At 40.9% G+C, this 19,555-nt stretch overlaps 1 protein-coding gene across 1 annotated transcript in view; it reads left to right on the forward strand.

Annotated features, from left to right (window-relative positions):
• Positions 1–282: 282 nt before the first annotated feature.
• DUSP16 (dual specificity phosphatase 16) overlaps positions 283–19,555 on the forward strand; it is a 73,213-nt gene continuing 53,940 nt past the window's right edge. Inside the window, exon 1 of the mRNA XM_080914697.1 lies at positions 283–512. The gene's annotated coding sequence lies outside the window, so the exon portion shown is untranslated. The remainder of the gene's footprint in view (positions 513–19,555) is intronic.

Here is a 19,555-nt window from a genome sequence, read left to right on the forward strand (position 1 = left end):
CCCCGCCCCCCGCCCTGCCCTCGCCTGTCTCCTCCTTTCCCCCCCGGGCTCCGCTGAGTTCATTCACTGGGATTGGTTTCAAGTGACGCCATCTCTTTATTTTTAAACCGATGACCTCATCCGCGCTTGAAGTTTCCTGACCAGCGACTCTTTCTCTCTCCCCAACCCCCACCCTGCCCCCCCTGGTCCCCTCCTGCGGGCATCACCGTTTGGGGGGGCTCTCATCCCATTTCCAACCATTTACCCTCCCCCCCTCCACTTTTTCCCGCGCGGACCCCCAACTTTACCTCAACTTCTTCATCCCTGTCGACATTTTTTTTTCCCCCCTTTCGGGGGGCGGTGGAAGAGAAAGTGAAGAAAAGTTGCAAACGCCCGGGCTCTCGCTAAGCTCTCCGCCCACCCCTCAGAGGAGAAGCCCCGGCGGCGAGGAGGACGCGCGAGCGCCGGCTGGGCGACGCGGTGTGACAACGCTCGCTCCCCACAGGGCGAGCCTGGAGCCGGCGGCCCCTCAAGTAAGTGCTCGCGGCGGGCCGCGGGCCGGCTGGGAGGCGCGTCCGCACCTCGTGCCGGCCGCCGCGCGCTCTCCCCGGGGGTCGGCGGGCGGGAGCGGCCGCGGCGTCGGCGGCGGGGGGTGTGTAGGCCGCGCTGGGGGTCGGCCCGAGCGGCGGGGGCGCCCCGGCCTGGCCGCGCCGAGCGGAGCGGGCGAGCGAGCTCCGGGCCGCGGGTCGCGGGCACCTGGGCGGGCGAAGCTTGTTACACAACATGACTGCCAAGTGGGGCCCCGGCCTGAATGTTTCCATTATCCCAAATTCACCTTGTGTGCTGCAGCGAGGCCACCTGGAGAGCGACGGTGTTGCTTCCTTAAGTTCATTTCCCTCCCTCCCTCCCCCCCCGAAAACCCACCCCCAAACCTCAACTTTCATTCCGGGGCTCCCGTCATGGTGTTGGGGGGCTTGGGGGAACGCTCCGTCGGTGACTTCTTTATTTACAGTAGCCGTAAAAGGTGAGAAATTAAAACGGGGAAACAACGGACGGTCTGTGTGTATCGTGTAGTTTCACGTGAGAAAAAAAAAAAATCCCGGAGGAGGACGTATATGCAAACTCTTTGAAGAGCGGACGCTGGGTTGTTTCCTACAGAAAGCTGGTAATAAACTTGGGGAAAGTACAAGGAGATCTTAAAATGAATGGCTACTGCAAAATTCGAAGGCACTTTTCTTAAACGTCGGTTGCAAAGATCCTTGGTGTTTTGAAGCCCTGTGTGTCTCAGATTGTTTGGAGAACGCACACCTCTAATCAGCCCATGCTTAGAGAGGAAAAACCTGTTGCATAATCTCATTTGCTGTGTGGGGTTGGCTCTGCCGTCCCCTTGAACCAAGGGGAAGTGAGTTAAGATGAGGGTTTTAAAGCCTCTGAAGTTTTTATTTACACAGTGCTCTGGGTGCCACTTTGCTTTTAAAGATTGTAAGTAAATACTCTGCTCTTACAAGTGAATCAAACCTATTGAACCTGCTGGGAAAATGACCAGGTATGTGTTCTCTCTCCTGCTCACTCTTTCTCTCTAAAAATGTATGGTGGTGGTGGGGTCTTTGGCCACTCTGGGGCTGATAGGACTTAGAGTTGACAACTGCTTCCTCAAGAGACATACACTTTTTCATCTCTCTTAAAGAAAAGACTTCTAAAGGTAAATTTCAAAAGAAGGGGAACAAAGAACTTAACAATCGAGATAATTTCTTTTTAATGACTCGAGAATCACATGTATTAGTGGGCACACTTGGGGAGGCTATAATTCAGATTTATAGACTTCTGTATTTGGGGAAGATCAGCAGCTTGGAGAGGTTATATTGAAAACAAGTATTTGTGGCTTGTGTATTTTAGTCAAAATGTGACTAGACACTGCAAAAAGGGTTTTGTCTTTATTTTAGAAATTAAGTTGTAGAATTTACTGTGTTTAACAACATTCTGGGATGTTGGCACTAATTTTTTTTTTTTCTTAACATTTACCATCTTATGGAAAAATTTAGAACTTGAGCTTGAATTATTGGCTTTTAGCTGCAATACTTTGTGTTTATCAGAGTTCCACATGGAGAGTAAATTAGAAATAAGTTTATTTTGGACTTTAGTAAGTAGTGAATAAGTTGATGTTTAAAAGGTATAAACTGTTGATAATGATATTTACAATTTTTGTTTTATTTTATTCTCTGGTATCTCAGCAACTGAAGTGAAATACTTACTCTAAAATTGTGCTTTTTTTTTTTTTTTTTTAACTTTAGTGTTTCTGATGGTAAGTTTTAATGGACAAGGCCAGGGGAAAAAGTACACAATTACCACTCCTTTCCCACCCCTCACTTGATCAGTTCAGAAGTTCTCGTCCTTTAGTTCAGCTTGGTGAATGTAATTGAGCACCTATAAGATTAAAATGTTAATATGAGATCGGGGTTCCTGGTTTATTTGATCAAAGGTTTAATTATGGTAATTGAGAAAGGGGGCAAAGAAGAAGTTCCTGGTAACTCAGTCCCCCTCCCTCCTCGTTCTTACACTTGGAGAATTTGTACAGTGGGAAAGAGGAGGCAGAGGTCAGCTAGTTTAAAAGTAGGTCTGGCCTGGGGTTAGGTGAGGTCCTAGATACAAACCCGTGTTCCCTCCCACATACAAAGAGAGTTGGTCTGAGACGCTAGGGGAAGATTGGCTGGAGTTAGAGAAGAGCAGGAGCAATGTTGACTTTTAAAATATCCCCTTTTCTCTAACTGCCTGAATTAGGAAATTGAATTTCATAGAATTTACATTATCTGGGCTTAATATATTAAACAAACAAGTTTATGTAACTATTCATTGTTAAGCCTTTTCTGTTTTCAGCCAATCATAAAGTCCCGATAAATAAAACGATGTAATTTACCAGTGTAATTTATCCTCGAGTCTCATGTGTTCTTGGTATTTCCAACAAAGACAGTTTTCTGTTGTATCTCGTCTAGACTAATAATTCATTGGACACCAACGTTTTTTAAGTGCCTTGAGTTCTCAAACAGAAGATACCATAACTTGAAGAAGTAGATTAATATAGGGAAATCTCACTTGGCTTAAAACTCCCCCAGAAGATGATAACCAAGGATAACAGAAAACGAGTTTTTCAACATATTTCAACAGATTAAACGAGTTAAAAAGACTTCATAGGAAACAAAGTACATTTGATGCTTGATTGTCTTTAAAGTAATAACTGTATCAGATTTTAAAATTGAGACTGATGTTCACCATCATAAAGAAAAAAATATTACTAATGTTGGTTTAAGCAAAGTCATAAAGTGAATCTAACCCAAAGCTACATATATTTCAAAGCCAGCTGTCATTTTCCCCTGATTTACATGTGTAGTGGTAGTCTGTTATTTTTATACATTTCTTTCATTTAGATAGATAAAGGGTTGGCTTTATAAAGGAAGGGTCCTGAAGGTTGGCTGAAGGTAAATAATCAGGGTTATACTTTTTTTTGTGGGGGGAGTGCAGTGGAACTTTATTGATGGTATTCAAGAGAGTAGGGAGGGTTCCCTAGGCCCCTCCTGTTATTTTGGGGGTCTGGGATAGAAATTGTGAGGGAGATGCTTACTTAGTGTTGGGGGCTGAGTTGGGATGGTGACTCCTTAGCAACTGAGGGCCTCTCTTGCTCTCAGTGTTCTTGCTTGGGGGTAGGTGGTCCAGGGTTTCTTACTCCTTAGAGGCCATGTAGGCCATGAGGTCCACCACCCTGTTGCTGTATTCATTGTCATACCAGGAAATGAGCTTCACAAAGTTGTCATTGAGAGCAATGCCAGCTCCAGCATTAAAGGTGGAAGAGTGGGAGTTGCTGTTGAAGTCCCAGGAGACAACCTGGCCCTCGGTGTAGCCCAGGATGCCCTTTAGTGGACCCTCAGCTGCCTGCTTCACCACCTTCTTGATGTTATCATACTTGGCAGGTTTCTCCAGACGGCATGTCAGATCCACAATTGGGGTTAGGAACACGGAAGGCCATGCCAGTGAGTTCCCATTCAGCTCTGGGATGACCTTGCCCACAGCCTTGGCAGCATCAGTGGATGCAGGGATGATGTTCCATGGCCATCACACCACAGTTTTCCAGAGGGACCACCCACAGTCTTCTGAGTGGCACTGATGGTATGAACTGTGGTCATGAGTCCTTCCACGATGCCAAAGTTGTCATGGATGACCTTGGCCAGGGGGACTAAGCAGTTTGTGGTGCAGGATGCATTGTTGACAATCTTGAGTGAGTTGTCATTTCTCATAGCTTACACCCATCAGAAACATGGGGGCATCAGCCAAAGGGGTGGAGATGATGACCCTTTGGGCCCCACCCTTCAAATGGACCTCGGCCTTCTCCATGGTGGTGAAGACACCAGTAAGACTCCACAACATACTCAGTACCAGCATCACCCCATTTGATGTTAGCGGGATCTCAGTCCTGGAAGATGGTGATGGGCTTCCCGTTGATGACAAGCTTCCCATTCTCAGCCTTGACTGTGCCATTGAATTTGCCATGGGTAGAGTCATACTGGAACATGTAGACCGTGTTTGAGGTCAATGAAGGGTCATTGAAGACTACAATCTCCACTTTGCCAGATCCTGAGCAGAAGGCAGCCCTGGTAATCAGGCGTCCAATATGGCCAAATCCGTTCACACCGACCTTCACCATCTTGTCTAAGGGATGAGGCTGGCACTGCACAAGAAGATGCAGCTGTCTCTGGAACAGGGAGGAGCAGGGAGCCCAGGGTTATACTTTAAGAAGAGGTCATTCTTTTATACTGACTGAGGAGGTTAGAAATTTAATACATGACTGGAGAAAACCAAGAATGGTTCAAAAGGAGAATCTAAGGCGGGTTACTGAGGACAAGTGTGTGCGTGCGTGTGCACACGCATGTATACCAGGGGTATGACCAGTATAGGAGGAAATAGGATACATCTTGGGATGAAAGAGGTCTAAGTGAAAAAATACCCTCTTGGTACTTCAACAAGAAGAGAATATAAACCGGTATCTTCTTTCTGATCAATGTTAGTTAATTATGAGTGCCTCTTGTCACCAAAAAGTCAGGTTTCTGTTTTTGTGTTTGTTTTTTTATATAAAAACACAATCTAAGGGTGAGGTGATTGCTTATTGTGATTATATAACTACATGTAAGCATAAAACGTAATTCCCAGAGTTAAGTTTAAAGTAGAAGGACCCATGTTACAGTTTCATGGCCCATTTTGATTTTGGAGGGATAAATTATAAAATGTTCAAGTTATTAACTAAATTTCCAAATTTACTCACTTGCAAATCAAGAAAAACATTCATTAAAGATGTACTGTTTCTTTTATTTATTCCTTTATTTTGAAACAGTCTCGCTTTGTAGCCCTGGCTAGCCTGGAACTCACAATTTAGTTCTGGCTGGTATCAAACTCACAGAGATCTGTCTGTCTCTGTCTCCAGAGTGCATAGAGGTGTGCACCACCTCCCCCAGGATAACCATCTTATTTACATTGATACTAAAGGGTTTGGACACAGGTCTATACTCTTAAAGGGTGAAAGGTTATAAGAATTTTAAGGTGAGTGTGCATGCATGCAAAGATAAACAATTCTTCGACAGTAGTAAGGACCAGGTTCACAGTGTAAGGAGAAAAGAAATTGGAAGATTCAAAGGTATAGTTCAGAGATAGCAAAATTTGACCCTGACCTTAAAAGATGGCCATGCATACTGTGTATGATGAAGGGAAATTAGGGAGGTTGAAGAATAATGGTTTATCTTTCTGCTTAGTCAGCAAATTTATGACTGCATGCTGTCAACTGAAAATAAAGGTTTTGCTCTTTTGAGCTAAACTCATAGTCTGATAAGACAGAACAATACCACAGTAAGGACAGTAAGTACCACAAACAAGTAAGTAGTGCTTGGAAGAGTCCTGTCTGATGACTGGTAATAAAACAAAGATTAAGGAAGTTAAAGAGATCCGAGTTCCTGTTGCTCCTCTATTATTATTTTAATTGAGACAGGGTCATATGTATCCCAAGCTATGAAGACATTGAACTTCGGACCCCCTACCTCCTAAGAGCTGGGATTACAAGCCTGCCTCTGTACTCCAGGTGGTATTAGATAGTGACCCCAGGGCTTCAAACATGTTAGGCACATATTCACCAATTGAGGTACATGTTCACCTCCATCTCAGTTATTCTGAGTAACTTATTTTGATTATGATATTCTAATGATTTTTTTAAAAAGAGAGTCTCATATAGCTTAGGGTAATCTAACACTCATTATGAAACTGAGGTTAGTCTTGAACTTGTGAACCTACTGCCTATACCTTTAAAGTACTGGATTATAGGTGTTGCTCCCATGCCTTTTCCCTCTTTTTTAAACAATAGTGCCACAATACTGTAACTGAAATACTCTACAACTGCCCTGGTTTGTGTGCTTTAGAAATATGTAGCTCTGTATGATAGTGGCAGTTGATTGGCATAATTTATAGGAGAGGGTACACCATATATGTTGTGATATAGCAAGATAATAATTTTAAAAATGTTCATCCCCCTTCACATTTATGGGTGATAACATCCAGAGAGGTGCGTGTTACTTGTTGTCTGCATTATATACCAATTTTGGTATTTTCAGTTCTGGACATCTAGCCCATAGGTCCTTTTGCATACTAGTAAAATACTCCACCAACTGAGAAACATTCCTGGCCTTGTGTGGTTTTTATAAATACATTATTTAATACATTAGGGTTTTTAAAAAAATACCTAACTCATATCCTAGGATAGGACCCAGCACTATAGTCTTTTGATAAACATTTGCTGAATCAGTTAAGTTTTTGCGCTGTGATGGACCTGACCCCATCCTTTTTGAAATGGCAGGTGGCTGATTCTTGTCACCTCTTTCTTCTCAGTTCACAGAGCTTTCCTGCACTGAGCAGCGAAGTCATGTCCTTTTCTAGTCACTTCTCAGAATACTTGAGCATTTGTCACATGATGACCTGTTTTATAGTGTATTTTGGTTTCTGTTGCTTGTTTTTGCTATTTGGCTGGTGGAGGAGCACATTCAGGAACACAGTTCTTGACTTAGTGAGTTGTCTGTGGTGTATCAAACAGAGAGATGGCATTGCTTCCTTTTCATTCTTAGCTTCAGTTAAATATGTTGATCCACTTGAAAAACAGCTAGAAAGAATGGTAGATTAATAATACAAACCAATTAAAAGCAAAGACTTTTGAGACGTTCAGGAAACTTGACCATGGAATTTTTTTTTTTTTAAAGAATTATTTATTTTATTTTATATGAATACACTGTAGCTGTCTTTGGACACACCAGAAGAGGACATCAGATCTCATTACAGATGGCTGTGAGCCACCATGTGGTTGCTGGGAATTGAACTCAGGACCTCTGGAAGAGCAGTCAGTGCTCTTAACCACTGAGCCATCTCTCCAGCCCCTGACCATGGAATTCTATATGGTATTGTTATATTAAACTATGGTGTCTTAAAGATAAGTCTAGGAATATGAAATGATGCATGTATGATGTTTGAAAACTTCTGGATAGGCACAGGTACAGCATGAGATAAATAAAACAGAATTTGCTGAAGCTTGAGAAGGGGTATTTCGGAGTTTATTCTTTTCTGTGTATTTGTAAGCGTTTGGAAATATATACAACAGTGTGTTAAAGTATACACTACCAATTACTGCTGTGGAGAAAGAAACAGTAAACTTACATCTTTTGCTATTTGAACTAATTGGTTAATGAGAGATTTCTACTTTGTACTTTTCTGTAAAGTTTTTAGTAACAAAATTTAAGATAGGAAAATTTTTTTTATAGAAAGGTAAGACATTCTTAAAATTCTGCTTTGACCTCTTACTGTAATACCTTAGAGTTTATTACATACATGTTTTGACATATTTTGTGGTTTCTTTTCTGGTTAGGAATGTTCTATTTTGGAGCTGAGGAAACTAAGACCTTAGATACAGACACTGAATAATTTAGTTGAATCACAAAGTAAGTTTTGCTAAAACAGGAGTCAAATGTTGTGGTTTATACTATGTGTGAATAAATACAAAGACAACTGTTTAGAGACAGGGTTTCCGCCTTTGTATTTTCTGTGTAGTGCAGGGTGGCCTTGCACCTGCAACCCCAGTTTTTGTTTTCCTTGTGTTCTGGGGTTGTAGGTTCGTGTGTCACCATGTCAACCTAGTAATCTGATGCTTTACTTTTTGAGGTGGCAAGTATAGTGAGATAATTCAGTGGTTTTCAGACATAAGAGTCTCAAGATACACTTATTTTTTTTTTTTTTTTAAATTGAGTGCTTCAAGTATCTTTGTAGGGATTTTGCCATTATTTAACATATCAGCAATTAAAATGTTTAAAATATTATTTACTTAATATTAAAAGTTAACATTAAAATAATATGATAAACTAAATTTTGTTTCCAAAATTAGTGAAAAATGTATTATTTTGCATTTTGCTATTCTTTTTAGCCCATTGACCAGCAGGATAGAATGGGAAGGCTCAGTTTCCATAACTGTCACTTCTAAGTTCAGCATCTGACCTGCTGTTGTAGGTAAAGTGTATAATTAGGCTACACTCAAATGCACAGTTGGAAAAGGTGGACTGCTAATGGTCTTTTCATATAAATATGGATATTTATCTAATCTCAACACTATTGGAGCCTTGAAGAATAGTTGCAACATTGAAAAAAACATGATTTTTTAAATATTCTATAATATTAAATATCTATTGATTCATCTTGTGATTCTTATGGGTCCTGTCTCGTTTTGTAATGTGCATGATCATTTGGAAAATGATGGTTGACTGAGTTTTCCTGACCTTTCACTCAGAATTCACATTTGATTTTACATTTCCTTTTAAATAAGAACTATTCCTTAGTATGACTGTTAGTCTTATCCAAAAGTCTTTAAGATTCTGAAAGGAGTAAAGATTTTGGTAGTTAATTCATTTTCCCAGATTCTGAATTTTATCATTGGCTATCAGTGTTGTCAGTTCTGAAGAGAGAGGCTTCACATCATTCATTTTGAAGAAAACGAATAACTCCAGTTGTCTGCAGGTTATTTTTTAAAACCAGAATGGAGTTCTTTGAGAAACACACGTAATTCAAACGATTGCCTAAGTGTTCTCTCTGAAGACAGGCATTGTGCTTAGGTGTGTGGAGGAAGTTCTCGGTGTCCTTCCCATCTCAGTGCACAGAATGGTAAGGTGCACTGTGCCCATTTCCCATGCTTATACTCAGTTTTAGAAATTCATAGTCAAAATCACTGTTCTTTTTTTTTTTTTCTTTTGACAAGAGGGTAGAGAGGATAACATACTTGAGTGTTACTTTCTCTGTTCTGTTGACTTTATTTTCCCTGTGAATTCTGAGGGAATTAGAAGACATTGTGAGATAAGATTAGATACTCGTATTAATATTCTGTTGTGCTGCTGGGTTGTGGTCAGAGGGTGGAGCTGAAGAGTGAAGGATCCCTGCTAGAGGAAGGGTGCGGGTGTACTTGGATACTGGGTGGGACACAGCAGTACAAGGATGGGCATATCGAGAGTGAGGTAAACATCAAAATAGGTTCAAGGTTAAAATAACTGACTAGTCTTTTACTCTCAGTACTCAAATTCTGTTGTGTCCCTGCATTCAGTTACAGTGGAGTCTGAAGAATTAGGCTCCAGTCATCAGTGTATGCTAATAGGAAACAGTTAAACGTTGGTATATTCAAAATTCAAAAAGGAAATTTTAATGCTTTATTTTTTTATTAAGTTAATAAAACTAAAGAAGACAGGAGTTTAGTCTAGATAAAGAACATTTATTAACTTGTTATTTATTTGGTGCTATTCCTAAAAAGGATTTGAAATGGCAGAAGAAAGGCCAAAGACAATACTCAAGGCCAAACATGATTCAAAGTGTCATTTCTATTCTAGATTTTTTTTCCATTGACAGCATTTATTTAATAAAGCCATATGGTTAAGCTACTGCCACTGCCAAGTAATTAAATTGTCTCCTGTACAGGAGCAGTGTATTCACCCCACCCCCGTGTGTGTTTTCATTTGCATGTAGTATAAGCAGAACATATGTATGTATATAAGAGACCAAGCAAGAAAATCACAGCACGCCATACAGGAATTGTAGTTCAAGTCTGCTTTCAGCTGTACTAGCAAGAGATGTGAACCGTGTGCTGACAGTTCACGTAAGCAGTCCAGGGTCCAGTCAAGTTCTCAGCATCACTTGAGCTGCTGCCTATTAGTGGCATCAAGCTCTCCAGTTCTCTCCCGTCCTTGACCTGTTATCTCCTCATGCTTCCCAGTATCCTGACACTTCTTGTTGCCTAATCACAAAATGGCTGTTTAGGCTCACATCCCTTTTCAAGTCAGGAAGGAGGAAGAAAATAGAGCAATAGATCCTTTCTGTTACACCTGCCTAATTACACTCTTTTTTTTTAAGATTTATTTATTTACTTATTATAAGTACACTGTAGCTGTCTTAGGCACACCAGAAGAGGGCATCAAATATCTCATTACAGATGGTTGTGAGCCACCATGTGGTTGCTGGGATTTGAACTCAGGACCTTTGGAAGAACTGTCAATACTCTTAACCACTGAGACATCTCTCCAGCCCCCCTAATTACACTCTTAAACCTAATGGTTGGCACATGCCAATAATCCCGACACTTGGGAGGCAGAAGTTAGGATTGCAAGTTCAAAAACTATGGTTTATATAGTGAGTTCTAAGCTAGTTTGTGCTCTGTTGAGGCCCTCTCTTACAAAACCAAAAATTAAAACATACTAAAACTCAACAAATGTTTCATAGGAGTTCGTATCTGAATTCCTCACAAATCGCGTTTGCTTCAATTATTTCAGGATTGCCCCCACTCACCAGAGAGATGTCGACAGTGCATGTTGAGGGGTGGAAGTGGGTGGCTTAGTGTGTATTATGTATCACCTGGCTGAGGCATAGAGCTGGGATTCTGTTAGCATTTTGTAGGGAGGAGAGGTCTGTTGAGTAGCTGTGTGTTTGCTGCAGATAGGAAGAAAGGAGAGCGGTGGTAACTTGTTAAACTGTCTGTATGCTGGAGATTGTTTCTAGCATTCCTCCTGAAACACTGCAACTATTCCTTTTTCATTTTAGATTAGGTTATACAGGTTTCTATTCCAAGAAGTTGTAGGGCTAATTAGGAGGACTTTGAGCACTGATTTTTCTCAATTTTAAGAATATTGCACTTGATAATCTCTGAGGTGACTTTTAATATATTTATTTTTATTATTGTATGTGTGTGCATGTGCTTGTGTATCAGCATCTGTGTATGTGTGTTAGTGTTGTGTGTGTGTGTGTGTGTTTAGCTGTTTAGGAATGTTTAGCTGAAGTGGACACGTGAAAAGAGGGTCTGCTAAAGCAAGCATGTGAAAGAACATGTTATGAAGGGTTCTTCACTAATGATATACATATATTGATCTGCCTTACCTTGTGTAGTTAAACTGCATTTGTAGGGACTCCATAGAGAGAAATGCACCAATAAAACCCTCTAGTGGTGTGCCGCCGGTTTCTTGTTGATTTCATGGACTCGGGCTGATTGGCAGAGTGATGTCAGCTGAGACAGACTCGTGCTGAGGCAAGACCCGTGGAAGACAGAGACACATGGTGTTTGGAGAGAGTACATATAGGACTCAATGGCCAGTGAAGGAGGCTGAGCTAGGCTTGCTTATAGAGCTAGCTGTTAACACTTGTTGGTCTTACATCTTGGCTGATCTTTGCTTCACTGAGAGAAGCACAGCTGAGAACTCCTGGCATTCCTGTTGGGCCTGGTCCCTCCTGCTGCTTTGTGCTGAGGCTAAGGCCTCACTGTCTCTACTGGGTAGTGCCGCTCCTGCTGATTTGTGTTTGTTATCCCGACTTCCAAACTGGACTGTTGGTGTATCCGTGAAGTGTTTGCAAGTGTATAGAGATGTTGACTCCTGTAAACTGAACTGCCGATTTCCAGACAACTGAGACAGGAGTCGCTCCAAAGAGCCATTTCTAAACAGGTCCACTTCCCCTGTATCCTTTCTTTTCTACTATCGCTGGTGGGTGGTGAGCTAGCAGGGACATTAAAGCATTTAAGAACCACCATTAAAAATAGGCATTGAAAAATTAAAGTTACATCAGTGTGTGTGCTAGAGTCAGGGTGAATGTGTATATTAGTTGTTGTGTCTTAGAGTCGGTATGTGTGCTAGTGCTAATGTGTGTATGTGTGTGTTTGCCATAGCTTGTGTGTGATTCTTTGTGGACTTGATTCTCTCCTTCCAAGTTTACGTGGATTCTGGGGATCAAACTTGGGTCAATCTACTTAGAAACCTTCTTCTTCTAATAGAGCTCTTTAAGAGGATGTTACGAGCTTAGGCATGTGTGGTAAGCGCCTTTGTCGTAGAAGGTTGAGCATCTTGCCAGCCCTGAGATAATTCTTTTCTCTTTTGTTCTTCTGACCACTTAGCATTTTACCATTGGAAGAGTAGACAGGACTTGAGCGGGTATGGCACTGTGTGCTTATCTTGATTGCTGGGTAGCATCACCAACAAAGGATGGTAAAGAAGTTTGAAGTTCTTTTCTTTAAAGTTAAGTTTTGGCTTTTGATAGTCAATCTAAATTTTTATTGAAAGTAAAAAGGTAATTACATTTCAAATTTAATTTTTGTGACTTTTGCATGCTATGTAAGTGTTGTAGACTAAGTTATAACTTGGCCTCCATATCTTTATTTTAGGAAAGATATGTGTGTAGAGTCTATAAAATACCTTCAGTACAGAGTTCTGAGGAAATGTCTTCCTGTCCAACATAAGATGTATTTTAGGCACTATTGTGGGAAACCTGGTTCACTCTGGCCTATTGTTGGACATTTGTTATTTGATGATAGCATTCGTACTATATATTGGCTTGGGGAAGTTAAAAGAGCAACTAATGGCAGGCAAGGCCTCTGCCTTGTGTTAAACAACTGCACTTCAGTGAAGCAGGACATTGGGAACATCAGGTACCACATAGTAGGTTCTGTTTCATTTTCATAGAATGAACCTGGCTCTTCACATGGGCTTTTGTCAAAAGCTGTATGAACTTGAAAAGTATATTGTTAAACACTGTGCTGTTTAAGAGTTTTTAAAAATAAGCCCTCAAACTACTAATCTTATACTAGAAACAATTTTATAGAAGTAGATTTTATTCAATACCTATTACTTGGGTTTTTGCTTTGTTTTTGTTTTTTGTGGTGTTGGGATTATTTCTAGAACCTTATAACATAGGCTCATGTTCTACCACTAGGCTTCATCTCGCCCATATTCTTCTTCCACTATCTTCTCTTCCTCCTCCTCTTCTTTTTCAATGGAGACAAGGTCTCTCTGTGTAAGCCTTGCTAGCTTTGAACTACTGAGTTTCAAGCCTCCCTGTGCTATATAGCTGGCCCTGAATTTGCTTTGTAGCCCAGGCAGGCTTGAAATTTGGGACTTTACAGTCTCAGCATCCTGAGTAGCTGGAATTCCAGGCAAGTACCACTATGTCTAGTTCCCAGGTACATTCTGTTTGTGGTTTGTCAGTATTAGGAAAACTTTAGCAAGTATGCTATTAATTTAGGTATTGAAGAACCAAAGAAATTTGCAATTTGAGTTGAATTTATTTATTTTTTATTGGTTATTTATTTACATTTCAAATGTTATCCCCTTTCCCAGTTTGGCCTCTGCAGCCCACCCTGCTTCTATAAGGGAGCTTCCCTACCTACCTACCCACTCCTACTTCACCACCCTAGCATTTCACTACGCTGGGGTATAGAGTCTCCATAGGATCATGGGCCTCCCCTCCCGTTGGTGCCAGACAAGGCCATCCTCTGCTACACATTCAGCTGGAGCCATGGGTCCCTCTGTGTGTACTCTTTGGTTGGTGGTTTAGTCCCTGGGGGCTCTAGAGGGTCTCGTTGGTTGATTCGTTTGTTCTTCCTATGGGGTTGCAAACCCTTTCAGCTTCTTCCATCTTTCCCCTAACTCCTCCCTTTGGGTCCCCATGCTCAGTTGGTGATGGTTGGCTGGGAGCATCTGTATTGGTCAGGCTCTGGCAGATCCTCTTAGGGGACAGTCATACCAGGCTCCTGTCAGCAAGCGCTTCTCCCCATCAGCAATAGTGTCTGGGTTTGGTGGATGGATCTCCAGGTGGGGCAGTCTCTGGATGACCTTTCCTTCAGTCTTTGCTCTACTCTTTGTCCCTGCATTTCCTTTAGACAGGTTCAATTCTGGGTTAATATTTCCGAGATGGGTGGGTGGGTGGCCCCATCCCTCAACTGGGGGCGGTGCCTAACCTCTGGATATGGTCCCCACAGGTTTTTTCCCTTTTGTTAGGTGTTTCAGCTAGTGTCATCCCCGTTGGGTCCTGGGAGCCTCTTGCTTTCCTGGAATTTGGGATTTAAGAATAAGGTATCTATGTATTTAGTGGCTGCTTTAAATGGTGTAAGGAGATGTCTAATGCCATTACCACCTGGTTTCTAAATGCTATCTAGAAACTCTACTGAAGATTTTAAAGTGTGTAATTAAATCAATTATTTACATTATTACATGACTTAAGAATCTATTTAATGTAAATAATCATGACGTTAAATTTTTTTTATAGCTTCTTAGTTTTATAATAACAACAGAAGTCATGTCCTGTTATGTGAAATAGTAAAAAATGCAATCTACGTTATTGCCGGCAAGGTACCGGCCTGCTCTCCTCTCCAGATTCTGACCTGGAGCTCGGAAATCTCTCCACCCAGCTCGCTAAGTTCCCATGGCGGGTTGCTGCCATGCCAGCCCCACACATCCAAATTCACACGGCTAGCTGGGGTGTACTGGGGTGTACTCGCAGACCCCGCTTTGCTGCTGTACCTTTCTCCCTGGAACCCAGCCATGTTGCCTCTTAAAGGGAAACACCACACAATCTTAGTTTAGAATCAACAGGTAACAGAATTGCTGGGTGCAGCAGACATCATCCTAATTTGTAAGCCATTCTAAGTTAAATCCTCTGGTGGTGAATCCTGGTGAATCCACCATCTAAACCTGATTACTACATCTTCCGCCAAGCTCTCCCCAGCCAAAAGCAAGACTCCTTTTCCTGCCTCTTCTCGTCCCCTCTCTGACCCGGAAGTCCCACCTACTCCTCGCCAGTGATTGGTCCCTGAAATCTTTATTCAGTAGGGGAAGGTCCTGCCATGTCACACCCTTTCTGTCCAATTAAAAAAAGAACTTTTCTCTCAAATGTAAGCTGAGCACTACTGTTACCATTCTGTAATTTACAAAGTACAACATACACCTAACAGCCAGTCCACCATTTTTTTTTATTTTGTCAATTAAATAGAACTCTTATTTATCCTAACTTAAGAAAGACGTAAAATCCATGTTATGTCCTGGTTAGCTTGTATAATATCTGAAAGCCATCCAATTAAATATGTTCTCTCAATGCTAAATAGCCTGGCCTGGCTGTGAGACTATAACTAGTCTTTAAACACCACCAGAAATCCACCCGAGAACGACCAATATTATCTGAAAATATAGGAAGCCTAACACAGCTTCCTGAGACAAGCTGTAGAGACAGCAGCCTACCTATACAGCTCTAGTATTGTCAGGAAGTTGGAGCATCAGTCTTTAGCCTTCTGACCCAGGAATCTGACAGACCTTAGTGAATACAGGAATTATTAAGGACTGGTTTATTCTGTCTCAGCAGAACTAAGCTGTCTTAACCTGTAATTTGTATTCTTTCAAGGAGAAATAGGCGATTTCTGCCCAGTGGCCACCTAGCCACATGTATAACCTCACCTGGAGGTAGATGCTCAGCTAATCTCTGAATCTACCAATGGGGAGCTGTTAGGAGCAGCTATGTCTCAAAAAGTGACTAAATAACATTAAGTGTCACATTACATGGATTTCTGATGTTTTTGAAAACTATCTATGTAAAGTAACTGGATTGTTGTGCATTAACTACTCAGATATTTCTAAATAAAAATATTTTGCAAACACCCTAGTAATTAACTAAGAGCCAAGAACTTGCTATCTGGCTCTTAACTCCTATGCTTAATCACCTCAGACCAGTTTGTAATGACATTCATAGAAGGACTTGGTCCAAGCCTTGTACTTTAAAAATTTTTGTAACAATAGAGAAAATGTATGCCAATAAAAACCCCAATTCTTTATCAAAACAAATTCTTACCAATGTGAGAAATTATAACTTCAACTTAGTAACAATTATAAGGATTTCTGCCAAATGAGATTATGGCTGCATACTCAAGTTTAGCTTATTTCTCTATGTTAAATTCTGACCATTTCCAAATTCCTCAGAAAGACAACATAGAATAACCACTTCCAGCCTCCTAGTCCAGGGAACCTGGGCAATGACTCTTCATAATTACTTCCAGCTGTATATGGGCATTGAGATGTCTTTGAGGGGGTGTAGGGAACATAGGGGAGTTATTTGGCCTTAAGAAGGCCACACTAAGGATTGTTGTAGTCTCTGTCTGTCCTGACTGGATCCAGCTGAAATCAGGGTCCTCCCTGAGATCAGGGTTTCAAGCATATCTGATGATGGCTCTCACCAAAGCTGTACATTCTGTAATATGCAAATCTCAAAACAAAATTTAAGAATTGGCAAGATTTGTTTTGTTTGATCCTCTGGAGTCTAGTATTCAGGAGGTCTCCCTTCATCATATCTGATTCATATAACTCTGGAAGGTGTATAGACACTAATCACTTTTTCTAAAAACACAAAGACAAAACCTTTCTCCCAACAAAGCATGTCCTTGAACCAGTAACCAAAAAAACCTTTAGCTTGACCTCTCTCCCAGAGGAATAATATAACCAACCACAAAACTTAAAATCACACCCATTTTGAAAATGAAAACAATCCAAAACAAATGAAGTAAACTAAAATACTGTATGAACCTATTCTTAGGCTTTTTCTATTCTGTTATGTCAGGAAATTAACCCAAAATTGTTGGGTCCTGAGATCTCTCCACCTCACTAAGTTCCCATTCCTGCCTCTTCACTTCCCCTCTCTGACCCAGAAGTCCCACCTCCTCCTCACCCAGTGATTGGTCCCCTGAAATCTTTATTCATTAGGGGAAGGTCCTGCCACTATGTACAAGAGAAAATCTCATTCTTTTGGCTTCCCTGCAGCTCCTATGAAAGATACACTCCAGTGATTTTGTGGCAAATAAATGGTCATCCTCCCTACACAGTAAATAAGATAAGCCTGAACAAACAAAACAGTCTGAATATAGCCATTAACAAATTGTGGGGGGCAGTGCTTATTTATCATTTGCCTTTACTGATTGAAAATTACCTTCATGTTATTATGAATAGAGCAGTAATGTCTGGATGAGCAAGTGTCTCTGTATTTGGGTGTATTTCCCAAGAGTGGTATAGCTTATGCATGTAATGTATTTTGACTAAATCTATTCCCAGTTCCCTCCCCTTCAACCCTTCCTGGATTTTCACTACCAACCACTATTTCCTCCTAATTTCATGCTTTCCTGTCTCTTTTAAGCCTATAGAGTATACTTGGTGCTGGCAGTCTATGCATGTAGGGCTATCTACTGGGGCATGGGTAGCTTCTAAGGGGCCACATCTCTGAAGGAAACTGACGCCCTCTCTTTTCCAGCAGTCATCAATTGCTATAGTACCATATTCTTGTATGAGCTTTTGTGTGTCTCTGTGTCTCTGATGCCACATTCTGTCCTAGGCCTGTATCTCTCTAAGGCACTCTAGACCTTTGCTCACATTATTTCACAGTTAGATTTGTGTTGCATTGCCTTTAGGTAGAGAGTGGTTCTCACCTTTGCTAACATTGAAGCTCTTTATACTGCTTGTGTTGTGGTGCCCCCAGCCATAAAAGTATTTTTTGTTGCTACTTTATATCCTTAATTTTGCTACTGTTATGAATTATAATGTAAATTATCTGGTATGTAGAATATCTGATATGCAGTCCCTGTGAAAGCACCCCCCCACCCCAAGGTTGAAAACTTCTGGGTTAGACAAGCACCCAAACATTTTTGCTACTCTGAAGTAGTCTGTATACTAAAAAAACCTGAGGTCTTGACAGTCAACTGCTTTCCTACCTACTATTTTATGTTGAACAGCTTAGTCCATTTTCTTACTTTATCGGGCCTTTCAATAAAATGAACTCATTTTCATAATAGTTCTTTTGTTTTTTTCTCCTTTATGGTTATGCCTTAGGTATATGCTGCTGACTAGAAATAACATCATTGTAATTTTGTAAAATAACAGTTAGTTGTAAGGCTTGGGTAATGTCTCTTTTTGTAGTTGTGTTAAGGTATGAAAACTGTACTTTGGTCTGAGGAAAGCAGAACTGTTTTCTCCTCTTTTTAAGTCATTGCCACCAATAAGACTGAGCAACCAGACTGCCTCCTAAAGGGGGAGTATGCTAAGTGGTTTCTTGCAGAAAGCAGGTAGCCTTCAGGGACAGGCTACAGATACTTTTCTTCAAAATTATTAGACACTTGCCAACCAGTGATGTTTTCCATCTACCCATACTTCCTTCAGCCAGAGTTTGTGTAGTAATTCAAGGAGCTGGATGAGGAAAACCTCACGGACTCCTTGTTGCTTCCAGGCAGTGCGTCTGGGGTTCTTCCCTTTCCACTTTGTACAACATACATGCTCAAGAATTGTTGGCTAGGTGAGTGAGCCATGAGTTAGACCCACTGTGTGAGGCAGCCAGTGGAATGAGCATTTCTAGTGTCTATTCTGGTATATGTTCCAAGGTATTCTGTGACTGAAAACTGACTGAGAAGCTGGAAACGCCCTTTAATGTAATACAGACTCTTTGCCTGGAGGCTTGAATACTGGTTTTCTTCGTCGTCTTATGTTAACTGGATCAGATTAGGGGAGAATTACAAAGGCCTGTACAACCCTGTGGTGGCAATGGGCTTTCTGAACTGGGATTTTCTTGAGGGGAACAAATCTTAAATTTGAATTCATATACTGGGTTCTGTGTTGCCTCCTTTTAACTTTTGAATATTTCCTTAGTATATCTGTATCTAGCATATAGTGAAGAAAGATAGGGAATTATAATTCCTCAAGCATAAGCTATTTAGTAGGCCATGATAAAGTTCTGTCCAGCATATCTTTCCCACCTTTTGTTCTGTTCAGCAGAATTACTATGCTTTGCATCACTCCCTGTTTTGAGATTACAGTTGTGATGCTGGCCAGCTTGTTCTCCTGCCTAAACGGTTTTCCAGACTTTAGAACACATTGTAATAGACTAAGACCAGGTACATCACAGTATAACGTGTGTCACAGAATTTCTTCTTGGTCCTTTTAAAGTCCTGTGTTTCAAAAGACTGTACTGTGAACTCTCCTTGGAAGAGAATCTATCTGCACTTGCTTGTGCAAAAACTACTGGTTCTCATTCCTCAGAGATTGTGAGGTTCACGATATTTTAACATTCCTGGGTAATTTTAATATACAGCCAACATTTAGATCTATGGACTAATCAAAGTATCTTGTTGATTTTGTAATTATTCCCTTTTAAAAGAAGATGCTATAATTTATGAAATACTTTTTATTTAGACATA

Source organism: Micromys minutus (assembly GCF_963924665.1).
Source record: "Micromys minutus genome assembly, chromosome: 3".
Taxonomy (NCBI): Eukaryota; Metazoa; Chordata; class Mammalia; order Rodentia; family Muridae; genus Micromys; species Micromys minutus.